The sequence below is a fragment of the Rattus rattus genome, chromosome X (genome assembly GCF_011064425.1).
Source record: "Rattus rattus isolate New Zealand chromosome X, Rrattus_CSIRO_v1, whole genome shotgun sequence".
Lineage (NCBI taxonomy): Eukaryota > Metazoa > Chordata > Mammalia > Rodentia > Muridae > Rattus > Rattus rattus.
In genome coordinates, this window is record NC_046172.1 from 129,080,712 (window position 1) to 129,098,431 (window position 17,720).

The following is a 17,720-nucleotide window of genomic DNA, read 5'->3' on the forward strand; positions in this document are numbered from 1 at the left end:
AACCCCAGTATGCTATCATTCTAACCCTGGGATCAGCTAATTGGATAAGACAAGAAGGAATTGAAGGGTGATTGTTGCTCAGGAGCCAAGAGCCAGTAACCATCTATTGCACTCAATGTGTAGACCCGCTGTGCATTGCACTGCCATCTCCACAAAAAGAGATCATGGAGACAGATCAGGAGGCAAGAAAAAACCAGTTGTGAAGCACGTGTCTGCAATTCTAGCACTTATGTACTTAGATCACAAATTTCAGGCCAACCTCAACTACATAGTGAATTCCAAGCCAACTTGAGCCACTCAGAGAGATAGAGACAGAGACAGAGAGAGAGAGAGAGAGAGAGAGAGAGAGAGAGAGAGAGAGAGAGAAGGAGGAGGAGGAGGAGGAGGAGGAGGAGGAGGAGGAGGAGGAGGAGGAGGAGGAGGAGGAGGAAAACCATGTTTGTTTGTTTTAAAGTTAGATTTAGGAGCATGCCCAGTGCAGAGATGATTCTACCCAACTGATAAGCTTCAGGTTCAGTGAGAGGCCCTGTTTCAAAAAGTAAGGTAGAGGGTTGGAGAAGTGTGTCATCCATTAAGAACACTTGCTGTGGGGTTGGGGATTTAGCTCAGTGGTAGAGTGCTTGCCTAGCAAGCGCAAGGCCCTGGGTTCCTGTCCCCAGCTCTGAAAAAGAACACTTGCTGCTCTTGCACAGGACCCAGGTTTAGTTCCCAATACCCACTTTGCAGCTCACAACCATTTATAACTCCTGTTCCAAAAGACCCAATACCCTCTTCTAAACTCCTTGAACACTGCATGCATATGGTACATAGACATAAATGCAAGTAAAGACATGCACATAAAAATAAATATTTAAAAATAACATAGTGAACAACTGAAAAAGATACCCAACAATGACCTTTGGCCTGTATACTCTTGCATACCCTCCCCGTGTGTGTGTGTGTGTGTGTGTGTGTGTGTGCATACATGAAGGCTTGGCAAGATACACAAGCATGCGTGCACACACACACACACACAAGTCTGCACACACACACACACACACACACACACACACACACACACACAGCTGCACGGGGTCAGGAGAGTTGTTGTTAGCAGGCAACTGAAGTCCTCTAACTGGAGAAGTCTCTCAGTGGAATCCTGGAAGGAGGGAGCAGTCAAGAGCTTGGGGCTAACAGAAAAGAGCCCCTAGACTGGCCCTGCTGAGGGGCCAGGGCCTAAATGCTTAGTAAGAACTTGGAATATTAAGCTCTTCAGAGGAAAAGACATGGAGCCTCCCAATTTGATCTGAAAAAAATCTGAGAAGAGGAAGGCCCAGCAACTTGGCTCAGGGGCGCAGTTCTTTCCAAAGTACTTAGTAGCCCCTTTCCACCCTCCACAAGGTTCCTGTGGCCTCAGACCCTCTCTGGAATACAAGGGGGAAAGGGGCTTTTGGTTGCTTGTTTTTCAGTTTTACTTTTTCCTGCCATTTTCTGTTTTTGTTTTTTCTTCTTTTAAAAAAACAGAAGAAAATTTCATTTCAATCATGACCCTAGCCCAGACATTCAAATTCTTGTGGGTTTTTCCTGTGGATCTTTCCTAGGACTGGGGAATTTGGCGGGAGAAACCACTGTAGTGTGGCTGCCTCCCTCCACCCTTCCCATAGCCTCTGCTCTTGAATCTGCTCTGAGGAACGGAAAAGAAACCAACCCCTGTGTATTCTGGAAGAAAATCATCCTTCCAACCAGTCCCAGGAAGCCAAAGAACGGAGCCGGTCTTTCCCCAACTCAGCAACTTTGTCTACAGCTCCAGGTGGAGCCTGGAGAAGCAAAGTCCATCCACAGAAACCATGGAGGCTAGCCTCCTGCACCAAGGGCACAGTAGCAGGAGGCAGTCTACCTTCCTATTCAGTCATTTCACCTCCACTGGAGACTGGGTGGAAGTGTAGAGAGTCATGGACTGCTTAGTAACAGGAAAGAAGAGGCCCAGTCACAGAATCTTCTGGAAACACAGAGTCAAGCTCAACATAAGGCAGCATTTCTCCAAGAAAGTCCTGTCTAAACATTAGCTGGCTGGAGAGGGAGGATGTTACATGTCTTGGAATGTGTGTTTGCCAGAGAAGTGTGTAGAGACATGGACGTGGGCTCCTACAATGGAGTGGGAGGAGTGGGAAGAACCCTACAGACAATCCTGCCCAGAGGATGTGAGTTCTATAAGGGAGACAGGACGGAGATGAAGCATCAAGAGCACATTGTGATGGGGCTAAAAGGCCTTGAGGCCTGCAGGGTGGAAGGCCTTGGACAGAACTAGAATATATAGGAAGCAAGAGCCAGCCCATGATCCTGAGGAAAAACTTGGCAATGTATTGCAGCAGGGCATAAGCCATATGTTAGTGCTTGGCACCTAGGTTGGCAAAGGAGAACAGTTGACTAACCCCAAAGTGCCAGGGATGGACTGGTAGGCTGTAGAGACACATGAGACCCTTCCACTTGTGAATTTGGGCTCCTGGAGTAGGTAGGCATCCTTCCCTCAGAGCATTGGGCTGCCCCTGGAAAATATCAGGATAGTAAAATGTCATGAAGCACTCATGTTGCTTCTAGTATTAGACCCAGGCTTCTATAGGGACCTTAGGTAGGATTCTCAGTGGAACACTACTAATAGAAGAGGCTGAAGGGAATAGTGGAGATAGGCCCTCCAAAGGTACTGACTTGTTAGACTAGCTTAGGGTCAAGAGTAGTCACAGGAAGCCTTCAATGTACCAAGGCAACCTCCACTCCCAGATATTCTACACCTGAAGCTCTCCAAGAAGGACCATTTGAGGCAAGCAGATCTCTGTGTGTTCCAGGTTAGCTTGGTTTACAGAGTGTGTTCCAGGACACAGAAACCTGGGCTATGCAGGGAGATCCTATCTCAGAGTGAGGCGGGGGTGGGGAGGAGAGGAGAGAGAGAGAGAGAGAGAGAGAGAGAGAGAGAGAGAGAGAGAGAGAGAGAGAACAGTCCATGTGTGCTTGTTTCAGGGAAAGAAATGAATCCCCAGCAATGAGGACAGGCTGAGGGTAGTCCATTTTGAGACTCCAGTGAGATCCCAGCCCAGTCTCTAGGGTGGGCCCAGCATTTGCCCAGGTGTCCATGAGCTGGCAGTAGAAGTAGCCTGTGTTTTCTCTTTCCCCAGTTCTAACAATTCAGGACAGGGTCTGTGTACTTTTGTGCTCAAGTACATGCCTCCAAGTACCCCTTACCCTTGCTGTGCCTGTAAATGGACAAAACAGGGAATGAAGTGTACAGCTGCATATGCTCAGGGCTCAGCCAAGGCCGGTGAGGAAACGGCGGCAGGATCACCCCCTTCATAGGGAGACTCTTGGGTCTAGACTTCTTGGCAAGGCCAGCAGGGCTGAGTCACATGTGTCTGGAGCTAGAGTCTCGGGCGCCAGGACTGGAACACAAACGTGCCCACTCAGAGGGCCGCCAGGGAGGGGGTGCTCGACTTTGCATTCTTACCATAAATCCCTCTTTTCCCCAAGCCAAGCCCCAGTTTCTATCCAACCTCTGTCCCATGCCCGAGGCCCACCTGGTGGGGTGAAACAGCTTTCATGGAGAGTCAAATGGGGCCCACATTTTTGGCAGGAGTCAACTGGAATTTCAGGCTGGGAAGGAGGATAGAAAAGTGGTCCCAAAGCCCTCCTTGCTGCATGCTGCCCTCTGTAGCCCTCCTTCTACTGCCAACCTCCCTAAATATACCCACACTCCAGCCAGAGAAGGTCTTGGGCTCTGCCTGTCAATGCCTTCCACCCTCCATTCTCTCTCCAGCTATCTTCCCAACAGTGGTTCTGTTTCCTCCCTCCCCATCTCCCAGTCTCATCTCAGGCAAGGCAGCCTACAGCATGGTATAAGTGTGAATGGGAATGGTCTTCTGTCTACAGTGCTCACAAAAGCATCTGTAAGAGGACTTCTTTAATTGAGAGCAGATCCTCTGAGGTTTCAATGGCATTAAAATAAGCTGAGTTTCCTCTAGGGAAGGGTCGCTGGCAGTAGGAGGAGAGCATGGAAAGTTTTACTTCTCTCTTCTGAAAGCTTTAAGTGGGAAAGGTCCCTGTATCTTTGCCCTGAGACCTGCTCAAATGTGTATATGCAGACTCAGTATGTTTGTGTAATTGTACACATTCATTTGCATGAACACACAGATGTGCTCACACACACAAGAGCACACACATACACACACCAAATAATTGTTCTGCCCCACACACTGGAAGGAGCGAGGGTATACAAGAGAAACTCCATGCACTGAACAGAATTCCCTGTACAGAATGACGGAACAGCAATGCTATCAATAATCTCCTGAGCTCCAGACACTTTCCTGACACCAGCTTGGATGTTTACTGAACCCCTTATAATCCAACTTGATTATGGAAGCCATGAAGTTGATACTCATTTCACCCAGGGCAAGCTAAGATCAACTTCTCTCCTAGACAGCTCAGTCACCTTCACACCTGTTCCCACTTCTGTCTTTGTGACCCCAGTGAGTCTGTTTCAGCTGGCTTCCAAGAGCTACATTTAAAAGTTGAATTGTGCAATTCTTTTGCTGAGAAGCCCACAGTGGCTCTATTTTCTTTGAGAGCAAAGATAATTTTTCCTGATCACCTTTGACACCTTCCTCAAACATGACCCTCCCATCCTTTCCTGTCTCAGTCCCTCATTCAACCTACTTCACTCTCCCTATATTTCTGAATTTAAGTCAAACTCCCCCAACTTAGGGCCTTTGCACTGACCAGCCCCACTTTTTTGGAAAGGCTCTTTACTAGAGTGTTTTTCGCATAGAACTTATTTTCATTAATATCTCTGCCCAAGTCAATTTCTCAAGGTCTTTGACTCTTTGTTTCTGATGGGATCTCTGTGCCTGCACTTGCAGTGGCTCAGGGGGTGTGTGGTGAGAAAAAAATTATGTTCTCGAATCCTCACCTGATGAGAGAAGAGTCCTAAGGTTGTAAGCTTTTAGAAGACTTGGGGGACAAAAAACTCTGCATATAGGGAGAGGGCCATGTGGGAAGGAAAAATAAAGTTGGCAGGAGACCCTTGGTATTCTGGAATTGTGTAGCTAGAAGCTATGGTGATTATATAGAGCAGATTCTTCTCCTTGTCTGCAATCCATATCTATAGCTTTCTAAGAGTGCTTGTTTGCCATATTGAAATAGAAAGACTGAGGCACTGAGCAGGGATGTTTGCTTCTGAAATCACAGAACCGGTCAGGTCATCTGAGCATTAAGTCTGAAGCCCTTTACAGCAAGTCCTTCATTCTAGTTCCTGGAAAATCCCAGTGTCCCTCCCACCCTCCTCTCCAGACACAGGCTTAGGATCTGTGCTGGCCTGGGGCCCTGGCTGGCTCAGTCTGAGTGTGCAAATGAGCTCTTGAGAAGAGGGGAGTACAAAACCCAAAATTTAAAGAACTGTTGATGCTGCTGAGCTCCTCTCCAAATCTGGTTCTGCTCTATGGGGACCCTCAAGGACCACCCCCCAAGGTTCCAGAGATGTCTGGGTGGACAAAGTAGCTTGCAGAAGTAGCATTCCCCAAGTACCCACCTGGGTTGGTCAGTGTACTTCCAAACCAAGAGAACAGCATCCAGCCCAGGGATCCATAGGAGCTGGGGAACTGGGAGCACTTCAGACCTTGTTTGGGCCTCCTGCCTAGGTGGGGAAGAGGGAACGTCTCTCCCTCTCCCAGACTGGCTGTGCCAGAGAAACCTGGGAGTAGGCTTCTCCCCACCCCCAGTCCAGCTAATGGGAACCAGATGGCAGGATGTTTAGTCAGAGCCTGGGGAGCTTCAAGAATGGGGGAAATGGGTAGGGGGCCAGGATTCCAGAATCCATCTCAGTCATGGGGGAGGGGGCAGAGCCAAGGGCATCTCCAGGGACCTGGATTCTAAGCCAGCCTCTGTGATGCCTAGATCAGGAGACCTGAGCGAGTCTCCCACCCTTTCTCTGTAAAATGGTGGTGGTGGAGGGATGTTCCCTCTCTCTCTGGCCTTCCAGAATAAGGGAGGACTGCACGCTTCAGTCCTCTCAGGCCTGAGGAGTCCCTTCTCTCAGCCTCAGCAATGGCCTCCCAGACAGAAGACTAGTTTCTGGCTATTCTTGTCAGATGTTGGCCTTGTCCCTGGCTCCCAAGACAGGCGTAGTGTCTGATTTGTGTGTGGTGTTGTCCCAATGTTCAGTTCATAACCAAGAAACCTGCATGGCAAACGTCAGGAAAGGAGTGGAGGAAAGACCTGTAAATGGACTCTGTGTGGTTCAAAGTGGAGACTCCTCCTCCAGGACACTGATTCCTAGGTTCTTCTCTCACCAACTGTAGTACAGCTGTTTCACTAGACTCAAGCAGGGAAATGTTAAATCCAGTGAAAATCTACTTGCCAGGGACTCCTTCAAACATCAACTCCTATCCCTGCCCCTCTCCTAGGGCCTTACACACTCACTGCCCTATGGCTCAGGACCGAGATTCAAACTTGCAGATAGAGCTGAAGCTGTTAAGTCCTTCTCTCCCACCCCTCCACCCACTCATCCAAGCCTTGCCCACAATTAACTCATTTTTTTTCAGATCACTTCCAAACATAACTCGACACTGGACAGAACTGTAGGAAAAGCTTCCTCAATGCTGGCTCCAAAAGGCTGAGCCCTGTGGCAAGCTGTGCTGCTTGCCAGCCCCAGCGCCTGCCCCCTTGTCCCGAGAACTAGGTTTGGAGCTGGGGTTGTGAGGATGCCCAGTGGCTGATGTCCAGGCCATGGAGCAGAGATTGCTGACACTCCCTGAGAGCTGTTTAAGGGACCCATGTAGACAACTCTTTGCCTTTTGCTCTTGTCTCCACTCCTTTGCCTCTACCCATCAGCAGCTTCATTCAAGCCCAACTTCCTTCCTACCTGGAATTATCCTAACCCACAGGGGCCTCTCAGATTCACCTAGTGTTTGGGAAGTACAAGGGTATACGTGGCCTAGGACTCTTGATCAAGAAGTCTAGGAGTCTTGTAAGATGGATACACCCTAATGCACATGCATTCTGATGAGGAATTCAAGGTACATGTTATCCCCCATTTCACAGAGGAAAAAGTAGAAGCCTGGAAGAAATGGAAATGGCAGAAGCATTGAGAGTCAGCCCTATCCACAGGAAGGACAGTGTGCAGGCAGCCTAAAGTCTCTGCTGTCTGTGGCAAGGGAGGCTTCCCTACTACGTAGGACAGAAACCCAGGGGATAAACAGGTTTTGTGGACACCAGAGTCTTTACTGACCCAGACAGCCCTGGTACCTGCCCCATCTCCTGGGGACTCAGAAGGCTCCCTTACCTCTCCTATTCCTGACATGAAGGTGGGACCTGGCAGCCTGTTGTGGGTATCCTGCCCTGTAATGTGCTTCATAGGCCCACAGTGTATGGAAACAGATGCCCTATTCATGGAGGTACTGGCCTGGGCCAATGGAGAGTCAATATGGGCCTTACAGAGAAAGCACATGCTCTTAGATCCAGGAAAGATTCCCTGTCTTTCTCTTCAGGTGGAAGCAGTGTAGTGAGCTGGGCACAAGAGACTCATTGGTTTGGTAGAAAAGTGATCTTGAGAAGGGAAAGAGAGGGGTTGGGGATTTAGCTCAGTGGTAGAGCACTTGCCTAGCAAGCGCAAGGCCCTGGGTTCGGTCCCCAGCTCCGAAAAAAAAAAGAAAGAAAAAGAAAAAAAGAGAAGGGAAGGAGAGACAAAGTGGGCAGAGGTGGCTTTCAGAAACAAAGCCAGAGGTAATAGCCCAGGCAGCATTGTCTTGGACTGTCCTATCATCACTATGGTGCACATGTCCCATTCAGTTGTGACCACCATTCTACCTCTCCCAGCTCTTCATGCTCTTTGCTGACTAATAGGGCCTGCCCATGGGAGCCACATAAAGGTATGATGATTTCATCCTGTCTCTTTGGGTTAGGTGCTGCTCTGCTGGCCAGGCAGGGACTGAATGAGAGAACCCGTTTTGGCCCCAGTAGCCCCAGCAGCTTTGCCCATCCTACAGCCACCACCCAGGTGGTACAGGTCCTTCAACAGTGAATAGCTGTCACTGGAGGGAAGAAGAGCACCTTGCTCTGCCAGTGGAATGTTCTTGGGTTAAAGGACATGGGCAAAAAGGAAGTTACTCAAGGGTACCCATCTGAGACATCCAGAATGAGTCAGGGCTTGCTAGTAGGGAGTTAATCTAGCTAATGTAAAACCTTCTGAGACAGAAGAATCTTGGAAGACTGGAAATGTGCGTGTGGGTTGGCAGCCAGATCTGGGTTCAAGGGGCCCCAAGAAAAGAGCTACAGGTGTGGCCTGCTTAGTGTTGGGATTGGTGGCCCTGTCCTATGCCTATGAAGGCAGGAGGAACAAGTTGTGTGGATCTAGGCCCTTATTCTATTCCCTGAACACAGAGTAGTGAAAGTCCTCTGAGCCACTGGGCTTCTAGGACATGAAAATGCCCAGAAATTATCACCCTTTCATTAAGGTGTCTGACACCCCCTTAAGAGCCTTCGAGTTTAAGTACCCCCAGGCACTGGGGCTGCCATCCCCAAAAGTGAAACATGCCAGGTGACAGTAATATCTTCATCTCCTCAAAGACATTAGACTCCTGCTTAGCACTGAATGGGGTCAGAAGGGAATGCAGAGGCAATGTTCTCACCTTCTGCCCTGGGAGTTACTGGAGAAGAGAGACTGAGGAGAGCTTTGGCCCAAGATCTGAGTAGGCTGACCTCATCAACCAAAGACAAGCAAAACTCTCCTTGTGACCTGGGAGCCAGCCTGCATCTTGTTCCAATGGACTTGGAGAGTCTCTAGTGGAAGCACTGCTTCAGATCTAAGAGGTAGGCTAGACAGCCAATGGCATAGGATGGCGCCTTGCTTGCTCCCTGGCTCTCTTCTGGAGAAGGAAGGATGGCAGTGGAAGGTCTGGAGAGAAAGGGGTTGTGACCACTCCACCATCAATATCCTACAGTGGATGAGGACATTCTTTGAAACTGCTATTCCACTTTCAAACATTGGCACATTTTGCAGATTTGGGCAACCCAAAGAGGTCTGAAGTTGAGCAGCTGGACTTGGTCCACTCTAAGAAGCAAGTTCACTGAGCCATTATCCAAGTTACCTACCAGGCCAGACTCAACTGTGAGGAAGAAGTCACCTCCAATAGTCTCTGAGCAAACACAGTGTCTCAACAATGGAATGGACATACAGCAGGCTCAACCCTGGGTAATAGCTTGTCCTAGGGATCAGGACAGAGGAGCTATGGAGAATTGGAAACCTTTATAGGCCATCAGGGTTCCAGGAGCCCAAGAAGGGGCAGTGATCATAGTGGAGTGCCAGAGAAGAAAGGCAGGAGGTCAGAAAACCAGAAGGATTCTGAAGCCCAAGAGGACCTCCAACGGTAAAACTAGTCAGAGCTGATAACCCCCATGTGGTATCTTCTGGGTGTGGCAAGGCTACTTTTGAGTGTCCAAACTGACCATGGCTTTGTCAAGTAAAGCATAAATGGTAGGAGAGGAACCTTCCAAAGATATGGCCCCTACTAGACTCAATCACTGACAAAGCCCTTGCCCCTCAGATTGGGCTCTTGCTGCTTGTGACTAAGCCAAGGCTATCTTTCCCCTCTTAAAGGAACCTTCTGCCAATTTGGGCCAGAAGCCTGGCACCAATAGAAGGACCAGAACAGAGGCTGAGACATTGGCAGGAGCACCTCAGAAGCCACAGGATATGTACAAAAGAGGCCAGGAAGCAGACAAGGGCCTGGGCCTGAAATGACAGAGAGCTAGGCACCACAGAGCAGGCCGCCCCCTGCCAGCCCTCATGCACACTGGCCCAGATGTTATTGCCTGCTCTGGACAATCAGAAGAACTAGCTACTTTAAAGAAATGAGAGAACAGGGAATGGTGCATGGGAAATAGTTGTCCTATGTGTATAGAGAGAATGAAACTACCAAGATTCCAACTTGCATGTTCTTGGGACTGTCCAGCCTGGAGTGGCTAGATCTGAGCAAGAAGAAAGTGAACATCCACCCAAAGCCTACATGCACATGCCTCTAAGGTGCAATGCAGCCTTTCATCTACATTCTGGGGGTCTGGGCCTGGTTCAGGGTCTGGGGACTTCAGGTTTCAGATGGCCCAAAGGGTCCATTGTCCATTGCTTTGCATAGGCCTACAACATCGAGCTGCTAGAGGGCAGGCCTAGAGAAGACACTACATGAAGGTCTTCAACATGGATGGATTCCATGATTTACGATACATGGGCCTACTGGAGCAGTCCCCTTTGCAGTAGATATCCTTAACATGCCTAGGTTCAACGACAGATAGGAAGCCACAATGGAGCCAAATAGAAATGTTCCTTGGCTAGGATGGGCATAGAGTCATGCCCAGGAAGGCTTAACTGACCAGTAGCAGATAGACCCCATCCTGCCTCCTTCACCCTCCACCTAGAATTAGAGGCAGCTGAAGCAGCTTAACCCGGATGGAAATCCATTGTCCACATTGCCAAACTTGCCCTCCTCCCTGTATGTGTTTCAATGCATGACAACTTCCTTCGGGGTCTACAATACAACAACTTCTAGAGTGCAGACAAGGGCTTCAGACCAGAACAGTTGGCGAAACAGCAAAGAGGCAAGCAGCAAGAGAACAGCCAAGTCAGCTCATCCAGCACCTCTGTCTGCCCTAAAGAGCTCAGCCAGCTGCAAGGGAATGAATTGAATGACAGGGACAGTTACCCAAAGTTTTTGGTTAATTTAATTCAAACTATAGTCATCTGGGGGAGAAAGGAGCAAACCATGAAGAGCAAACCAGTAAACAGCATTCCTCCAAGACTTTTCCTTCAGTTCCCGCCTTGCTTCCCCTCATGGTAAACGGTAAGGTAAAAAATACCTATTCCTCTTCAAGTTTCTTTTGGTCATGGTGTTATCACAATAGAAAGCAAACTAAAACAGTCAGCTTTTCTTGTACTTCTTATACAGTTTAGGACCCCCCCAGCCCATAGGATGGTGGTGCTTACATTTAGAGATCCCCAGTTAATCTACTCCGGAATCACACACACACACACACACACACACACACACACACACACACACACACACACACACACATTGGGGGAGGGTATACCTGACTAATATCCTAGGTGCTTATTAATCACATTAAGGTGGATAGCAAAACTCACTATAATCTTGAATGCATCCCATGTCTTCTTTGTACCACACCATCTCCTGAAATGTCTACCACCATTTGGGGAGTGCTTTCTGGAGAGGGAGTTATGGGACTTAGGGGAGCCATGGCCCAGCCAGCAATGCTCCCAGGACTCTTAGCATAGATGAGTCAGTGAACCTTCCTCATGACTCCTGATTCTAGGAGCTGGGCACCAACTTTCTCAAAAAGATGATAAAGTGTGCTGAATTGCAGCTATACCTTAGTGTGCTGGGTATACTAGCAATAGCAACTAGCTTCAGGAGGACCACCTGACATCCCAGGTTTGGATCAATCTCCCATGTGTCCACTGTGGGGGAACATTCCTCTGACAGGCATATGGAAACTAGAAAAGAAGGAAAGGCCCCAGAAACACAGAGGAAAGTATAAAGGGCAGCATGGAATCAGGAAGCTATAGAGAACCTGTAACAGAGACCTGTCTGAGATGTGTCTTCAGGGCCCCATCACCACCTCCTCCTCTCTAAGCTGTTGCTAACTTCTAAGGCTTCTCCCTACAACCTACCCCTCAACCTCAAGATCCTCCTCCTTCAGTCATATCCATGCCTGCCCTACTGGCACTCAGGAACCCATGTGGAGCTGGCCCAGAGCTGGTTTCAGCTGAGGCGACAGCTACAGGAAGGGACATGAAAGGAAGAGGCAGTGCAGAAACCAGTGGTGTCCTAGAGCTGCCATCACAAAGTCCCACAACCGGGTGTCCTAATACAACAGAAACCTAGAATCTAGGTATGAGAGAGCATGCTCCCTCAGAAGACCCTAAAAAAAAAAACACCTTTCCTCTGATTTGGACAACTGGTTAGGGTATTAGTGCATGACCTTTCTCATGCAATGACCAGAGGCCACAGGGTTAAGGATCCAAATCTAAAAAGAGTGGAACAGGCTAAGGAAGGTTTGGAGAAAGCTGTCAAGAGGCCAGTGATGATCTGCTGATCGCCAACACAGGACAGGCTGTAGTGGGGATGGAAGGCAAGGGTCCATAGACAGTCCCACCCATCATTCCCAGGACCAGAACCTCCCGCCCTATGCTTCTTGTTCCAGGAAAAAGTTACCAAGACGTTTGGGTTTAATTATTCTTTTTTTCCTTTTTCCTCTTGCCAAGGGGGCAAAGAAGCAGACAGCAGCCTGGGAGGGGCCACCCAGCTGCTTTCCACTCCCCCCCCCCGCCTGCTGATGATGTGGGGCCTGGGCAGGGGGCTGGCTGCTAGTCAAACACAGGCTCAGCCCCTGCTTCTCTTGACTGCAGCCCTGTGGTGTTTTCTCTGCTGATGGAAGGCATAGAGGCTGCAGCCTGCAAGGATAGGAGACAGCTGAGCTCTCTCAATGGCTTGCTCCACTTATAGACACTGGAGAGTGAAAGGTCACTGTGATAAGCCACTTTTCCTGCCTTCACCCATTCTGGCCACTGCCACCCTTTGTTCTCTTTCAGAGTTGCAAGGACCAGATCTTGCTTGCCAGGAGAGTCAGAGCCTTAGGGATTCACCATGGAGTAATAGGGGCTCATAGTGGCCTAAAGTAAAGTGGCAACCTGGTCTCCACCATCAACCTAGCTTTCCTATAATGCCTCTGCCCCAATAGATGTAGATGTTTTCTCTCTCTCTCTCTCTCTCTCTCTCTCTCCTCCCTCCTCTCTCTCTCTCTCCCCCCCCTGCCCTGTTTAACCTTTTCTGGATTCATCCTTGTCACTCCTTTCATAGACATGTGTTCCTGAATTCCATTTGTGGCACACATGATGTGGCCCAGGAGTCCAATCCATTAAAAGACACACACACACACACACACACACACACACACACACACACACACACACACACCTGGACAATAATGTTATTGACCTGTGACACCCCATCCACAGCCTTCTTCTATATCAAGCCCTACCGCAGTGTGGTTCTTCAGACCAAACAAAGAAAGGAAAAAGACCCAAGCTAAGTTCCACTTGACCTCTGCATCACTTGGACAGTTTTAGATGCCCCCTCTTCTTCACATGATGGATGAAGATCCTTTCAGCAAATGTCCTGGAGGAGTTCAAGGGGCTGAGGAAACACTGCTTTGTACATTAATGTAACAAATGCACCTCATTCAGGCTTCTGACAGTCCCCACCTCCACCTCAGATTCAAGCTGCATGCACTGAGAGCTCTGGCTCTCCTGGCCATATCCTAGATGCTGCTTCATTAGCATGGGGCTCAGAGACCTAGTTCCCATAGTTCCTCTGAGAGCCTCCTCATCAGAGCCTTGAACCCTTGCACCTCACCCTAATTGTTCCAGAAACCATCTTTAGCCCTCTTCTATATTAGGTGTTCCTGTCCTGATCTAGGACATATAGGAGCATTTGGTTGCTGGTGCAGGTTGGTAGGGAAGCCCAAAACACCTTTTGTCCTAAAGTAACCAGGAGCTGGTGACTGCTGCATATTAGTAACTTTGAGGCCCCTTATCCGTTCCTTATACTGTAACCCTTATCTTTGTCCATGCATACACATCCTCAAGTCAGACTGCCTAATATCCAGGGTCCTACCCACAGTTTGAAGATAGGAGACTAAAATGCAGGCAGGGAAAATAATTTGCCCAGCATTGTGCACCTCACTTCCTACAGAATCAAGTTATAGCCCATGTGGTCTGATGCCAGAGAAGGGAGTAGTCACATTTACCCAGCAGTTACTGGGGGCTAAGCTTTGGTCTGTGCAAAGCCAGGCCTACATCAGAGAACCAGTCTTGGAGATCTATCAGTGACTATTTCCTGATCCAAGTCACTGACTGACTACCTGACCTAGATCAGCCTGCAGTGCCAGAATGGTAATGGCTCAGACATACTGAGTCCTGAAGATAGGACTGGCCAGTTGTACTGGGTTGAAGATATGCTCTGAGGGGCCCCATGAGGCCACTGAAACCGATATCTTTGAAGGGATGCTAGCTGTCCTGAGCATGGCAAGTATGTTAGCAGGCCTTGCCCTGCTTCCCTTTTCCCTCTGCCTTGCTGAAAAACCCTTAGGTTACATTCCTACCTTTAGCCTCCAAGGTCAATTCCTTAATTGGCCACTTCCTTCTCTTGAGACTGATTGCCAAAGTCCAGCTGTCAAAGTATTGAAGTCCAGAAATCACCAGCTCCGTTTGTTTGTCTCATTTAATTAGCATGCCCAATTAAAATTAAACACCTCATCCTAACAAAGGGTTTCTTCCTTTTACCTTTATAAACTGTCATTTGCCTATAGGTCATGTGTCTCCTCTATGTCCAAGGGCAGCAGTTTGCCACCACCCCACCCCCTTTTTCCAGGACAATACTCCTCCCCTCTCCCTTGTTCTCTTCCCCTTTTCCCTCTTTATCTCCTATCTTTGTCCCTTATCCTCACCCTCTGTGCCTCTGGGGAAAATATATGTCCTTTGTGCTACGAACTTGGTCTTCGGGGGTCCTAGGCTCTACTTTTTCTATCAGTCTCGCCTGTGCTGAGAAGCACAGGGAAAGGTCTGAGGTCCCTGCTTCCAGAGCTTATAAGACCAGAGCATCAGGTGACAAGGCAGGTAGAATGCAGCAAGAGGATTCCCTGCCTTGGGGTTGTGAATGGAGGAAGGGCACAAAAATACAGACTACAGAGCCCTGTGACTGCCACCAGTTCCAGCTGGCCTCTGAGCCTGCAAATTTAGTCTAGCTTTGGTCTCATTCTACTGCAATTCCCTATACCCCGCCCCATTCTCAGCAGAAAAAGGACAAGCAGACTGGGGGTGGGGGTGACTAGGAAGCTGGTGGAATGTTTGCTTTGGACTCATCCCCACATTCCTTCTCCTCTGGGGTCTGGGCCCACAGATATGGCACTTCCTGTTTGGGTTGGGTCAGAGGTCAGCAGCCCTGAAGGCACTGGACTTGCTTTCCCAGCTTTCCCAACTCCTCCTCCCCAGCCTAGCCACCCCAAGCCCTGCCCATCCTGCTCTGGCCACCTAATTCATCCAGCTCCACCCCCTTCACAGTCTGAATTCAGACCCAGAAGGCACGGGATGTATGTGCTACGGAGCTCCAACATCCTATCCTCTCTATTCTTTGCCTTGCTGTGCTAATGAGTTAGGGAGGACCACTGTGTGTCAGAGCAACAAGTTCCAGACCCTGGTCTAGACCCTCGAGGACAGGGCGGAAATCCCCTGCACAGATGGGGGGAGAGCAAGGAACAGGAACTCCCCAAGAATGACTCCTGAGTTATTTCCAGGTTGTCTATGAGGCTGTTACGTGGTGGCAGAGCATGGGGCAAAGAACATACCTGCTGTAGCATTCCCAACACAGATGCAGGGAATTTAAATTTAGAAATTCTATGAGATGATTCTTTGACTCAACTCATGATCAAGGTTGAAATTGGACGGCGATCAACCTAGCCTCTACTATCCCTAAGAGCAATCAAGAATTGGGCTGCTACCAAGATGAGACAAAAGGAACATGGTTTTGTGTCCCCAGGTCAGCAGTAATTAAGGATGCCCGGCAAACAAGGCACAGCTGAGGCAAGGATGATCTAATTCTCCAAAAGAGGCAGGGTCTTGGAGATATAGGGTCTCAGCAGCTGGAGGCCAGGGCCTTCAGTTCAGTGGTGATGTGGGAGGAGCTGGCCAGCAACAGATATGAGCTGGTAGTACAAAAGGACATCCCCAAAAGAACCCCAGACAGGCTAAGCTTTCAGTATCCTCCATTTCCTAATGCCATGCTTACTTGTCCTTCTTCTCCTTAGAGTCACTTGGCAGGTACTAGCAGTATAGGCAGTCCAACTGGGAACATCGGGGTGCTGAGAATACAGCAGTAGCAACCCAGTTGGCATTAATGGCAGGGATGGGGTACCTGGGGTCATATGGCAAAAAAGAAAATACTCATCAATCTCCAAATTAAAATGGAGCACTGAGGTAACAGAATAGTACTGACAGTAATGGCAGTGGGGCCCAGAAGGATACTCCTGTGGCTGTCAAGTTTAAGTGGACAATGAGAATGGGGAGCAAAGCATTTGGCGAGGTTACACCTGATAGACTCCAGTCGAGTTACTAGAGCCTTCAGGTTCCACAGGCCATAGGCAGAGGCAGACATCACTCCTAAGGTGTAGCCTTATTCAAAGCACAGGGTCTTTCTGGCTCCTCAGCATTGACGATGGCCATCTACACAGGCCACAATATAGTCCCAGTCCACTTTCTCTTTTCTGGCCATGCCCCAGACTGTGCCTCTAAAGATAGCTAGACGCAAGCAGGCTGGGCCTTCAAGGAGCCCCCTTCAATCCCTGAAATTACAACCCTGGTGGCCCAGAGGGGAGAGATGCTGTGTGATTATGTCCTCAGGGGAAGGTCTAAAAAAGCTCCTTGTGTAGAGAATGCCAGCTTTCACCAGCCACGCCTTGGCCATCAGCACTGGGCAGCATCCAGACTGTGGAGGCTTGGCTCACTAGCACTACCTCAGCTATCTCTTGGGCATATTGGCAGAAGTGGTGTCCCTAATTGCTCCACCTCTTGTACTCATCAAACATCCATTTCATACCACCTTGAGGCTCTCGGTCATCATTCAGTAGCCACATTAGTGGTAGTAGGGGCTGCTCCCTACAGTCTGTGGGTCTCAGATCCTGACTTTGTTCAGCCATGGATGGTGAAGGCATTGGCCAAGAGTGGGTACCTAGCAAGGCTGTGAACTTGGGAGCATTCTGGGCAAGATGTTTGCTAAAGAAGTGGCTCTGATGTGCATGTGCCATGTCCTAGAGGCTGAGTTCCCAGGACTCAGGGCTGGCTTTAGTGGGAGCCCACAGGAGCACTGCAGAGTACTGAAAGACAGCCTAGGATACTGCCTTCTCCTCTGCATGTCGTCCTTGTCCCCTTGGGCTGCTGTAATCTTTTCCCATCATCTCTTTGATTCTACAGGCATGGCCTTGTTCACAATCTAGTAGAATGCAAATTCCACGGAGCCACTACCTGCTTCAACTCAAGCACTGGAGATTCTCTTGAGTTCCAAGGTGTCCCCTGGGTCCCTGCAGCTTAGCTTATTCAGAAGCTAGGTATTGGACTGACCATTAACAGTGGCTGACAGAACAAACAGAAGGAGTGTTGTAGAGAGCCTAGATTCAAGCTGCAGTTACCCACTAGGCTGACTGGATAAACTATGGGAACAGGACAGAGATGGACTCAAAGGGGAGCCTAGCAGAAGGACCCTGAATCCAACCCAGCTGCATGAGTTCTGGTGTGTAGAAGCCCCTGGAGCAGTTTTTTCAGCAGCTGCCACCTATGCAAGGGGCACCTGCCAGGCTTCCAGGCCCTGCTCACCCCTACCCCAGAGACTCTCACCAAAAGGTAGTATTTCATGTTCACAGAGAACCAACATGTTCACAGCTGCCCTGTGGGCGCCTCTCCTCTCTCTCTCTCTCTCTCTCTCTCTCTCTCTCTCTCTCTCTCCACATCCCCTTCAGCTTTGAAGCTAGGGCAAGAACAGCTGCAAAACAGCTGTAGGGGGAACAGACTGCAGCTGATGCCAGGCCCTTTTCACACAGGCCAGGCTGAGATTCCCCTGAGGGCCCTCTCCTTTTCT